Here is a 13,228-nt window from a genome sequence, read left to right as displayed (position 1 = left end):
CTTCAGCCAGGGCCACCCACCACTGAAACTGTGTGTGTGTGTGTGTGTGTGTGTGTGTGTGCGCGTGTGGGGAAAAAAAGTTAGGGATGCAGTGATATGTACAGGATGATACTGACAGCCTATATTTATGTGTTATTGGCCAATAAGCAAAATAATAGCTTATATATACATATGTATATATACATATGTATATATATATATATATATATGTGTGTGTGTGTTAACAGTAAAAGAATAGCTACAATGTTTTGTTTTGAAACATTCATTTTACATTTAAGACAAATTGTAATAAATATACATTCATTGGAGGTAGTTATTAATTTTAATATTTCCAATTTCTCTTAACATAAAATGTATACTACTATATATATATATATATATATATATATATACACACACACACACAATTTTCTGTGTTGTGACAGTGTGTTTCTTTGTTTTAATCTGTTAACAACAAGAGGTCAATGAAGTGACCTTTCTTCTACTTCCTCTGTCCAGTCAGAGGTCAAAGGCCAGAGTTGAGAGGTCAAAAGATCTCAGATGGGGGTGGGGTGAATTAAAACGTTGCCCCTCCCCCTATTTAGGTCTAACCTCTAAACGAACTGCACTCGTAATCCCATCATGCCCGTGTGAAGAGCGCAGGGGTCAGCGGCGTCCAGTGGTCGAGCCACACTTATTTAGGCATCATTGCTGAAGAAGGTTTTCTGGTCAACGCTGAGTGTGTGTGTGTAAGTGTGTGTGTGTGTGCGCGCTACTTTTGAGTCATATTGGAATTCACTCTATTATCGTGACACAGCGTGTAAAACTCATCAATCACATTAATGTGCAAAATATTATTCATCGTTTTCCAGCCTGACTGCTGAACATGCAAATGGGTGTAATTACTTACTGCATATTTAAATCAGGATAGGCCATTTATCTCAAAGTCAAACTCTGTGGCATTAACTGCATTTTAATGGCCTGCGCTCTGAATATGAGGCTTGAAATTCAAAGGAGCAAAAGCCACTAATGAAGATCTGGATGTTCAGAAGCGTCTGCTTGAGACAGATTGAATGCTGGGCTGCTGTAGTCTGTGGTCAGGAATCGTGCAGATTGAGCTCAGTTTCCCATCAAATTCATTCATAAGTGCAGTTTTCTTTCCTGGTATTGAATGTTGAAGTGTTTGTACGTTTTTGTTTTTTTTCAATAGCCAATAGACTTCACGTCACAGATGTGAACTGTGATTGTTTGCTATTGCTAGTTAGTAGCAGGTGTGATTAGAAAGCACTCGTTCTAGAAAACATTTAAGTGGAGAAGAATTTCAATACGCCTCTTAAATCAACATCACGTTGTGAATATTTTTGAAGTGGTAATTTTGCTTTTCATTTTCTCTATATCTTTTTCAGTCATTGCAGCAATTTTGATGTAATTATTTTTTCATGTAATTCATTTTTGTAGTGTCTGAAAATACTTAGATGTGCTAACTGATAGACGGCAGAAATAGATGCAATATTTTCATTTCGAGACAAATTGGAAATATTTAAGATATTAAGAATATTATAAATAATAATTGTACTAATAATATATATCATATTTTATATATATATATATATATATATACACGGAAGAGGATTAAGGCCAAGCAATAATAAAAAAAATAAAAGCATCTCAAGATTAAAGTCATTGTAATGCAAGATTAAACTCGTTAAATTTCTAGAAAAAAGTCGAAATACATCAATAATAAAATCATTAAATTTTGAGAATAAAGTCATTGTGTTTCGAGAAAAAACGTGTTAAATTTCGAGAAAAAAGCTGAAATAAAATGTTGAGAATAAACATTAAATTTTGAGAATAAAGTCTTTGTGTTTTGAGAAAAACTCGTTAAATTTCGAGAAAAAAATCAAAATAAAATGTCAAGAATAAACTCATTCAATTTTGAGAATAAAGTCATTGTGTTTTGAGAAAAACTTGTTGAATTTCTAGAAAAAAAGTCAAAATACATCAATAATAAAATCATTAAATTTTGAGAATAAAGTCATTGTTTCGAGAAAAGTCTAAATAAAATGTGATAAAATAAAATAAAAAATCTCTCTCTCTCTCTCTCTATATATATATATATAAATGAATACTTAATAGAATTAAAATAACTAGATTATACCTCACAATATATAATTGTATATACACCCACACATATACATGTGTGTGTATTTTTATATTTTTTATAAATTTATATAGTATTTATTTATTAATTTTTTCCACTCTCAGATGTTGAGGTTATGAAAGGGGTTTATAAAAGCATGTACTAGCCTGTACAGGTGAGCTCAAAGCTAACAGATATGGTCTAGTTTTGATTTCAGTGTCTCTTAGACGCTCATTCATGTTTCTGGACTCAGACGGAGGCGACAGAGTCACAAGCACCTGCGTCTTTTCCTGCGAGGCGTTCAGGATTGTCTTCTCTTTAAAGCTGCACTTAAGTCTGAAAAATGCACTTCCTTTATAAGGCGAGCGCAGCAGACAGCAGGCTTCTCTCTCAGTGAATTATTTATCCAGGTATCAAGCGGACAGCTGCCACAGATCGCCCGGCCAACAGGAACCAACAGGAAACAACAGGAAATAGGGATCCTAATTGTTGTCTATTACACTTTGGCTGGGCTAATGGCGGTGTGGACCTCTCTCTCTCTCTCTGTCTGAGCCGTCTGCAGTCTAAGAGTGCTAATGCTACGCTGGCAATTATCTCCCCTCAACAACCGCACAGGCGCTCTGTTAGAGCATCATATCAGACCCTCTTCCAAGTGTCTCAGATCTGCATGTTACAGTGTCATTAGTCCGTCTGTCTGAGAGGGAAGTGTTATTTTCCCCTTGTGATGATCTGTTAATGGTGTCTGCTTGTGCGTTTGCGTTCAGGGGGTTTGATTCTGTCACAGAAGCTGACGAGTTTCTCTTCCTCTGAGTTATTATATGAATATTTCACAAACCTAGTCGTGTGTGTAGCACAGTCCAGTGTGTGTGACGCCTTCTTCCAGCGCAGTATGGCATGTGGCGTCGCCGTGTCGATCGATCTTGTGTGTGTTTGTGCCGAGAGGGCTGAAGTATCTGGTTCCTGTTCAGACGCTCTCGCAGCGCAGATGCGGTAAACTGCAGATACAGGAAAAACTTCAGACCAAAATACTGGAATCTAAACATGAGCATACACACTCACACACACTTTCTCTCGCTCACACACACAAACACACTCTCACACACACACTTTCCCTCTCACACACACTCTCTTTCACACTCTCACACACACACACTTGGTTTCAAATCATCTTAACATTGGTCAAAAGTGTGTTTGTGTTGTGTTTGTCATACATCATGCACTGCATATTAATTATGTCAGATCATGTGTCATGTCACTCAAAGCTTGGATGAATTTTCATCTAATCAAGACTTAAGTGGTACATGCAAGACTCAGTGCCACAATGTCTAAAGAACAAGTCAGGAGTCCAGCCTAAAGTTTCTATGATATAAGGTGAGGGGTTTGTTCAAATTACACCAGTTTTGTAAAATATAAATGCATATAAACATTTAGAATGTTTTTCTTTTCTTTCTATACTTTTTCTCTCCTATTGGGTCTTTACTGGAGTAGGATGGGGTGTGTGTGTGTGTGTGTGTGTGTGTGTGTGTGTGTGTGTGTGTGTGTGTGTGTTAGTGGATTGGTCTTGGTTTTGCTGAGGTGGCAAAGTGCCGTTTAGTCATTTGTCCATGTCAGCACAAGAAGCTAAAATAACTAAGACTGTTACAAACAAGCACACAAACACACATTTTTGTCCAATATTAAAAAGTTTTAAAGCAATTAGAACAATTTTTACAAATACAGTACCTATATGTACTTGTACTATGTTTTTTCATATTTTATACATTTGGGAACAATGCGTTTAGCGCTCGTTTTAAAGGGGACATATCATGAAAATCTGACTTTTTCCGTGTTTAAGTGCTATAATCGGGTCCCGGTGCATCTACCAACCCAGAAAACATGAAAAAGGACAACCCAGTAACTTGTTTTGGCAAGCATGTGAAAAAACGAGCCCCTCAGATTTCGCTCCCCTTGTGATGTAGGAAGGGGATCTTATTATAATATTACCGGCCCTTAATCTGCATGTTTCCACCCACGGCGCCGCCATTTTGTTTTCGCAAATGACAACGGTGTACCAGTTCTAACGCCATGGCAAAAGTTCGAGTAAAGCATGAACTGTTGCACATGCACAGACAAGCACTGAACACTATTTAGAGTCTCGTTAGCTTGGATAGCCTGCAAGTTGACCCTGGCAAGGTCGATTGGTAAAAAAGGAGTGTTTCTGTCCGAGCGATATTTTGGGGGGGAAAAGACCATACACACCATTTGATAGCAATCATAAACATTAGCCTAGTGTGTATGGCTCTGTTTGGCAAACAGGTATGCTATGTATAGTGGGCATCCATGGGTTTTGCACAAATGATTAACATGACGGCACATGCTAGTCGATGAGTTGAATCAACTCCACAGCAACTACATAAATTTATCCACTAACCATTCAGAAACATCTAAAAGTTGTAACTTCTTCCTGAGTCTCTCCATCAGTGTCGACTCCGGTTTGAACAATGTAAGGCTGAACACCGTTACTGACAATCCTCATTTTGGCTGTGTGAGATTCTCCAGCTTTGTTGTTGTTGAGCGACCGAAGCGCGAGCTGTTAAAGCTCTGCCCTCTTCTGGAAAGGGGGCGGGAGCAGCAGCTCATTTGCATTTAAAGGGACACACACAAAAACGGCGTGTTTTTGCTCACACCCAAATAGGGGCAAATTTGACAAGCTATAATAAATGATCTGTGGGGTATTTTGAGCTGAAACTTCACAGACACATTCTGGGGACACCAGAGACTTATATTACATCTTGTGAAAAGGAGCATAATAGGTCCCCTTTAAAATCTTCCCGGTCTACTGACATTTGTTATGACATCCCTTTCAAACATTACAATGCTCATGATAACTAATCATATTACACACACTCATACTATATAGAACATACTTATTAGCGGTCGTGAAGTAATTACTTATTCAAAATAAGCACCTACTCGAGAGAGTATGCCATTTCGGACGCAACCACTCAGCACTGGTCTGATCAATAAAGCTGCTCGTGTTCTGATTGGTCACTCTGTTAGCATTCATGTACCAAAATCAAAGACGGTTTGGTGTGAAGATCAGAAGAGATCATAAAGTGAGGAATTATTGATGGGCTGTTGAATTATTGAGAATTTAACGCAAAACTGAATGTAATGCAGCCAAACATTTTTCAGGATTTTGTAGGCCTAGGCTACCTAAACTGCTCTTGTGCAAAACTTTCTTATAACAAAGAAAAAAGAGGCCGTGTCTCACTGAAAAAGAAAAGTATCTCACTAGAAAGTAACTCGATGACTGATTAATATTCCTCATGTGTTTTGAGTGTTAAATTAAAGCTCTGAGGAGCATCTCCCTTCACAAAAGACATTCAAACATGTAAAAGGAGGGATTTTCTCTTGAAATCAATCCCAAACATTTAAAAGGTTTTTCTCTTTTCTTCCGTGAGAGTTTTGTAGCTTTTATCAGTCGAGCGGAGTAAAAGTTCAAGAGCGCGGTGTTTTAACCACCGTTTAACGGCTCGCCTCGTTAAAACGCAACACGCGTCGCCTCAGTCTTCACATCTGTTCGTCATCTTAAGCTCACTTAAAGCTTTTATTCCTGAGAAATTGTATCTTTAAACGTACCAACAGGCGATTTCTTCTCGACAGGTTCCGTTCGCGTGAGAACACCGTGGAATCGGATTCACCTGCGCGCGCCCCCGGAGCTGTTACCGTGGCAACTCCCGCGGAACTCAAGCGGAGGACTCGCGGATTGGCCGGCGGATCAGCTATGGGTGAATGATTTTTGTTTCAGATCAGATTCTGTGTTAAGATTAAGAAGATTACGCTTACAAAAAGTTACCTTTAATTACCGCAGTTTATGCCAAAAAAGCCGTTTTAATGTTCCCGTAAATTCCTATGATCTCATTCAAATTAGTTTCAAAACATTTTTTTAACGTTTTTTTCACAATGACCCTTGTGACGCGTGTGATGACGCGTTTTAACGGTCATCAGCATCGTAAATCTTTTTTTAAAAGTTTATATATATATTTTTTTTATTATTTATTTATTTTTTTATACATGTATCTACATTTATAACACTATACGTATCATTGTATTACCTTTCATCAAATTACAAAAAAAACTAGTCAACACTGTGAGGGTGTCAGCAGCTGTGGGAGTGACGGTAAAGTTGACATCTTTCTCTTAATCTCTATCTAATTTTTTCCTCTTTTTTAAAGTTGTGAAATCACTATTGTTGAGTTTTTCTTTTGCTATTTGACAAAATGGGGACACAAAAATATATTTAATGTATTCTCTCATTCACCGCCATAGAATTTTACTCAGCTATGACAACTTCCGCTTCGAGAAACCCGGACATGTTTAAACGGTCTAACAACGATTCTACTATGGTATTTTTGCACTATGTTTACCATGGTAAATTTATAATTTACTCTGTTTACTTTATGACTGTCTTTGGCAGAATCTCATAGGTTATATATGCATACCATTTACTCTATAAGTTATTAATTCATCTTTCACAACTTTTTATGTTAACACTTAGAACTGTTTTGTCATATTTCTAGTGCACTAGTTTCTACTTCACTAGGTTTTTCTTGGTTTTTAAGAAGTAAAGCAGAATGTGTTAAGTCAGAAACACATTCTGCATTACTTTCTATAAAAATATATTTTATAATTCATATTTTATACACTCTAAAAAAAACGTTTGGGTTGTTTCAAACCGTGTTTGGGTCAAATATGGACAAACCCAACCGTTCGTTTAAATTTTTAAATTGCATTTTTAAACCCAACGGTTCACTCTAAAATGCTGGGTTAAAAACAACCCAAGTTGGGTTGAAAATGGACAAACCCAGGGTTGTTTTAACCCAGTAGTTGGCTTAAATGTTTGCCCAACCTGCTGGGTAGTTTAACTAGGCCTATTGTTTAAAAATTACTGTATTGCTTCCTTAAAATGAACACAAAGTATGCTGGAAATTACCATTTATTAATAAGTTTAATAATTGAACATAATAAAAGTTCCCCTTTTGATTATTATTGTTGCCTCTAGTAATTATGTGTCTGATTTTTAATTTCCAACATATTATGGGTTCATTTTAAGCCAGCCATATAGTCATTTTTAAACAATAGTTGGGTTAAATAAAACTGCCCAGCAGGTTGGTCAAACATTTAACCCAACTGCTGGGTTTGTCCATATTTACCCTATTTGGGTTGTTTTTAACCCAGCATTTTTTAGAGTGTGGGGTTTCTCCATATTTGACCCAATCAGCATTTTTAGAGTGTACATTTTTATTTTTGAATATCCATGAAAAAACAAGCTAAACTTCATCTTTGTCCTCTGTTTTATTTTGCAGGCGCTCATCAAAATTTGACGTTGTCAAAGCGGACCGAGGAACACGCTCTGATCATGTGGTAAAACGTTTGTAAAATGATTCACAGCGCACAGCATTTAACGCTCTTGAGAGAGTGGATTCCTAAAATACTAAACGGCGAACCGAGTTGTTTTGATAAATATTTGATGTCTCATTTATCAATGAGTTAGCAGGTGATTTATTCAATACCACAAGTGATATTGAATAAACACTCCGACAGGCGTTTATCGATGAACCGCTTCAAAAATACACGCATGCAGAATTGAACTGAATTGACTTCAGCCTCACATAAAAGACGGACGAACTTACAATATCAACAGCAGAAGAGAATGAATCTTGTTTTATTTTATCTCTCTCTCTGAGTGTGTGTGTGTGTGTGTGTGTGTGAGGAATCCTCTGCGCCTGCATTATTTGAGTCCATTAAAGCTCTTCTACCTTCCCAAGGATTTGATTTCTGTCCCATAACCAGCGACTGTGACTGGGCATCGAGTCGGCTCTTTAAGACCAGACCACCAGATCGATGGCGCTAGCTTTACCAGGGCGCTAACAGCCTCCGCAGTGTCTCCGTTAGATCCACAGGTTTGCACAGGGAAACAAGGGCCGACTCTGACCCCGGTAGAGGGTCCTTAAGGGCCCTCCTGAAGAGAGGAGGAGCAAGGGGGAAGGAAATTGCTAGTTGCTTATGAGTGAGTACACGTGATTATTATGGAGTTCTGAGTGTGTGAATGAACGGCCGTCAGTGTGTGTGTGTGTGTGTGTGGCGGGGTGTGACTGGCCAGTAAATTGAGATGGTTAATCTCAGATGAGGAGAGTGTATTGGTCCTTCAGACAGACATGTGAGGGCCACTCCACACGGCTGCCCATTTAAGAGCCCGCTTACAAGAGCCCGTCCGTGCGTGTCTTTGAAGAGCTTGACCTTATGTCTGCAATTCACCCCTTTTACACACACACACACACACACACAATTCTGTCTGCACTGCAGCGTTTCATTGCTGAATTTTCCCAAATGATTCAATGGAAACGATGCACTCTTCTCAAGAGAAAAATATCATTAATAGGTTTCAGCAGCATCAATTAATCAGGCTTTACAAAAACTACTTTAAATAATGGCATGGTGCCCTGTTTCTGTCATCTAAGTCAGGGGTTTCAAACTGGGGTCCAGGGACTCCCTGGGGGCCACAAGTAAGTGCTAAGGGGTCCGTCGATGTGTTTAGAGAAAAACAAAGTGTAAAAATGAAATAAATTAAAATTAATAAATAATAAAAAGAAGATTAAATAAACAAAAAAATATAAATAAAATAAGTATTAGATTAAAATAAAACTTTTATATTAATAAATGATAAAAAATATAATGAAAAAATAGATTAAAATTAATTATAAAATTAAGTAGATTAAAATTAATAAATAATAAAAACAAATAAATAAGTGATTAAATATTTGCTATAAATAAACATTAGATTTAAAAGATATAATAAAATAAATAATATAAAATTAAATGAAAATATAAAATAGATTAAAAAATAAATAATAAAAAGATTAAATAAATCAAAAACTGATTAAACAAATTTAATATACAAAACAAGTATTACATTTTAAATTAAAACTTTTATATTAATAAATGAATGAAACAATACAAATATATTAAAATTAATTATAAAAGTTAAATGAAAAAAATAGTAAATTAAAATTAATAATAACAAGATTAAAATTAATAAAAAACTTATATAAATAAATTTGATATAAATAAATAAAATAAATATTAGATTTAAAAAATAAATTCATAAATAAACAATAAAAAGAATAAAATGAATAATAAAATATAATGGAGAAAATATATAGATTAAATCAAATATTAAAATAAACCTATATATATATGTATAGTACAATAGTAAGTAGGAAAAAAACAGAATTTTCCAAAATATTTATTTATGCATAAAAATGTATTGCAGCCTTTTAAATTTCAGATCATATATGAGGGTCTGTGACATCTAAAAGATTGAAAGCCCCTGATATAAGTCATAGTAATAATCGGCGCTATTTATCAATCAATATTCATCAATCAATAATGTGGAGTATTGTTTTTTTATGTGTGGAAATTAATGATCTTAGAAACCTGGGAATATCAGTGAGTTTTAAACTTATTTCCCAGCCTAAAAGTTGCATTACATTAATTTTATCACGGGGTGTTGTTAATATCGAAACAAAACTTGCAGGATGTCCTAATGGAGCTTTCTTGTATGTTTTGTGTGAGTCTGTGATGATAATAATTAGCTTTATGTAATGCATAAGTTCATCATGAGTCAGTATTGAGTATAAGTGTGTTGTGTGTCTGTATGTAACCTTGTTGTGGTCTAGTTTTGGGACTAGTTCTGTAGTGTTTATTGATTTGCCAGTGTGGTTATGTAGCTACAGGAGGAATATGATTTAATAAAACATCTCTCCCCTCATTCTCATGAACAATTAATTCACATGAACTAGTCGAAGAAACAAGATATGTGTACATAAACAGACACACACATACACACACACTGGCAGCAGGAAGGAGAATGCCATCACACACACTCAGATGTGGTTTACTGAGTAATACATATAAAAATGCTTTTAAACGAAACATGAAACGTCAGCAGAGAACCTGTGCTTCACTCTGTCTGTCTGTCTGTCTGTCATCAGTGAGAGCGAACGTGAGCGAGACGGTCAGAACGAGACAGACCCGACTGTCTTCCTGTGTCTCTGTGCTGTGCTCTTAATGCTGCATGTTTAATTAGCAGAGGGAGTGTGAGAAAAAGTGGCCAGACAGTGTGTGTGTGTGTGTGTGTGTGTGTGTGTGTGTGGCTGGAGTCTCCATTAGTGAGCAGTCAGACCTGTTGTCTCCTACATTACTGCTAATGGAGGCTCTGCTGACAGGAAAGGTGGTTTTCTTTCATGCAAAAGGGCGTCACCAGTGTGTGTGTGTGTGTGTGTGTGTGTGTGTGTGTGTGTGGAGGTACGCAGGACTGGGCCGTTTATCAGTTTATTAACTACATTTATTTTAAATTTAATCAATTGTAAAGTGCTTTATTGGCATGATTTGTTTTGCTCACAGTATTGGCACAGCATCAACAACAACATTAAAACATGACAAAAACAACAGTGACAGAATTACATAAAATAATAACTTGATTTGATCATGTTTGTCTGTACAAATGTTGTCAGGGTGTTGCTATTGTAGGGTTATTATCGTTAACTGAAACCATAAAAAAACATTTTAATTACTATTGTTACTTATTATTATATAAAACAAAGATATTATGTATTATTCTTATATAATAATTGCAATACTAATAATAGTCATAATAATATTAATTAATTAATGTGTTAATATATTTTTGCAAATATATTTAAATTAAATATTTATTATTATTGTTGTTGTTATTATTCAAATAATAAATACATTCCAGATAATGCTAAGGTTTATTCTTATAATAATAATAACTATAATTGTGTTGTTATTATTTTTATTAAAATAATGAATGAATGAATAAATAAAGTAATAAATACATTCCAGATATTGTTATGGTTTATTCATATAATAGTAATAATAATAATAATAATAATAATACTATTTTTGTTGTTGTTGTTGTTAAAATAATAAATATTTCAAATAATAAATACATTTCAGATATTGCTATGGTTCATTTTTTAATAATATTAACTATAATCTTACTATTATTATTATTATTATTATTTTTATTAAAAGAATGAATGAATGAATGAATGAATAAAGCAATAAATACATTCCAGATATTGCTAAGGTTTATTCTTATAATAATAATAACTATAATCTTACTATTATTATTATTATTATTATTATTATTATTATTATTAAAAGAATGAATGAATGAATGAATGAATAAATAAAGTAATAAATACATTCCAAATATTGTTATGGTTCATTCTAATAATAATATTAACTGTTATTTTTGTTTTTGTTGTTAAAATAATAAATATATAAAATAATAAATAAATTCCAGATATTGCTATAGTTTATTTTTTTAATAATAATAACTATAGTCTTATTATTTTTTATTAAAAGAATGAATGAATGAATGAATGAATGAATAAAGTAATAAATACATTCCAAATATTGTTATGGTTCATTCTTATAATAGTAATAATAATATTAACTATTATTTTTGTTTTTGTTGTTAAAATAATAAATATTTAAAATAATAAATAAATTCCAGATATTGCTATGGTTTATTTTTTAATAATAATAACTATAGTCTTATTATTTTTTATTAAAAGAATGAATAAATAATAAAATAATACTAAAATAATAATATCAATAATGACAATAACTATTATTGTTGTTGTTTTTGTTAAAAAATATCTAAAATATAATTACATTCCAGATATTGTTATGGTTTATTCTTATAATAATAATAATAATAATAATAATAAAAATAACTAATATTGTTATTATTAAAAATAATAATAAATTCATTTCATCCTCTTAATAGTAAATAAATGTAATAAATAAAATATTAATAAATATGTAAAGCTATAATCTTTGTACACAACTGAATTCGAAATCATATGCTAGAGTAGTACTTTTCCTATTTTTGTCATATTTATATAGCAGAAATAGTAAGAGAAGTGAGTATTACTATGATTCAAAATTCAGCAACTATTTGCTCTTAGGCAGTTAGTCGGGCAGCTCTGGTTGGGGTCCTGAGGGGGAGATGGTCTTCGGAAACAACAGACCGGGATCAAGTGGTGCTGTCATTTCTCATCGCATCAGTGTGTGTGTGTGTGTGTGTGTGTGTGTGTGTGTGTGTGAGAGAGAGAGACACTTTTGAGCTACAGCTGCTATCAGTCACATCACATTTCTGTGCTCCAGTAGTCATGGGCACACATGACCTTGAGTGCACCCTGTCTCACGCACTGTCCGTCTCTCTCTCACAGACGCCGGCTCTGTCTGTCTCCTCTGAGCTGTCTCTGGTCCTCCTTGACCCGGTGTGAGGTTGAGTCCATTTACTGCATGTCACCATCAGTCGGCGTCTTGGCTTAAAAATGGAGCAGTCCGACCATGAGCTGTGAGTATTAGCCGATCAATATGCATCACACACACACACACACACACACACACACACACACACACACACAGATGAAGGATATTATTAACACATCTTTAAACCTGTGAACCACAGAAAGCCTCAAGGGTGTCTATGTACGGAAACAGAACAAGTGTTTCTGTTGAGATACTGTAAAATACACAACCCTCCCAAAACAGATCTGTTCCAAACCTCTAGTGAGACGCCTACCTAGACAGCATCGTAGGGCATCACAGCACTGTACAAATATAACTATTGAATATTAATCTAATTATGTAACACCATATATGTGTGTCAGTGTTATTTTCGTAATATGCTATCATTGTATTTATTAATATTTTGAATTGGCTTTCATTTTTATACTTTCATTTTTAATTTTAGTTTTGGTTTTAGTCGTTTTGTCATGTGATTTTGTCGCTTTTTTAAGTTTTATGTATTTCAATGTAGCTTTATTTTTATTTCAATTTTAGTAAATTTAGTACTGAAATTTAAAAAATTAAGTTGATCTATCTATCTATCCATCCATCATCCATCCACCCATCCATCTATCCATCTATCTATCTATCTATCTATCTATCTATCTGTCTGTCTGTCTGTCTGTCTGTCTGTCCGTCTATCTATTTATCCACCCATCCATCCATCCATCTATC

General features: G+C 34.3%; 1 protein-coding gene across 6 annotated transcripts in view; it reads left to right on the top strand.

Moving 5' to 3' along the window:
* Window positions 1–8,154: 8,154 nt before the first annotated feature.
* The window catches only part of st8sia3 (ST8 alpha-N-acetyl-neuraminide alpha-2,8-sialyltransferase 3), a 52,015-nt gene continuing 46,941 nt past the window's right edge, over window positions 8,155–13,228 (top strand). For 4 of the 6 annotated variants that reach the window (XM_051877656.1, XM_051877655.1, XM_051877650.1 and 1 more), the window contains exon 1: window positions 12,233–12,560. The gene's annotated coding sequence lies outside the window, so the exon portion shown is untranslated. Of the gene's footprint in view, window positions 8,172–12,187; window positions 12,561–13,228 lie in introns of those variants that run through there. The other 2 variants (XM_051877653.1, XM_051877652.1) reach the window with 2 other exon arrangements.

This window comes from Ctenopharyngodon idella, chromosome 21 (genome assembly GCF_019924925.1).
Source record: "Ctenopharyngodon idella isolate HZGC_01 chromosome 21, HZGC01, whole genome shotgun sequence".
NCBI lineage: Eukaryota > Metazoa > Chordata > Actinopteri > Cypriniformes > Xenocyprididae > Ctenopharyngodon > Ctenopharyngodon idella.
The sequence above is the reverse complement of the archived record's forward strand: the minus strand, read 5'-3'. Positions and strand labels throughout refer to the sequence as shown.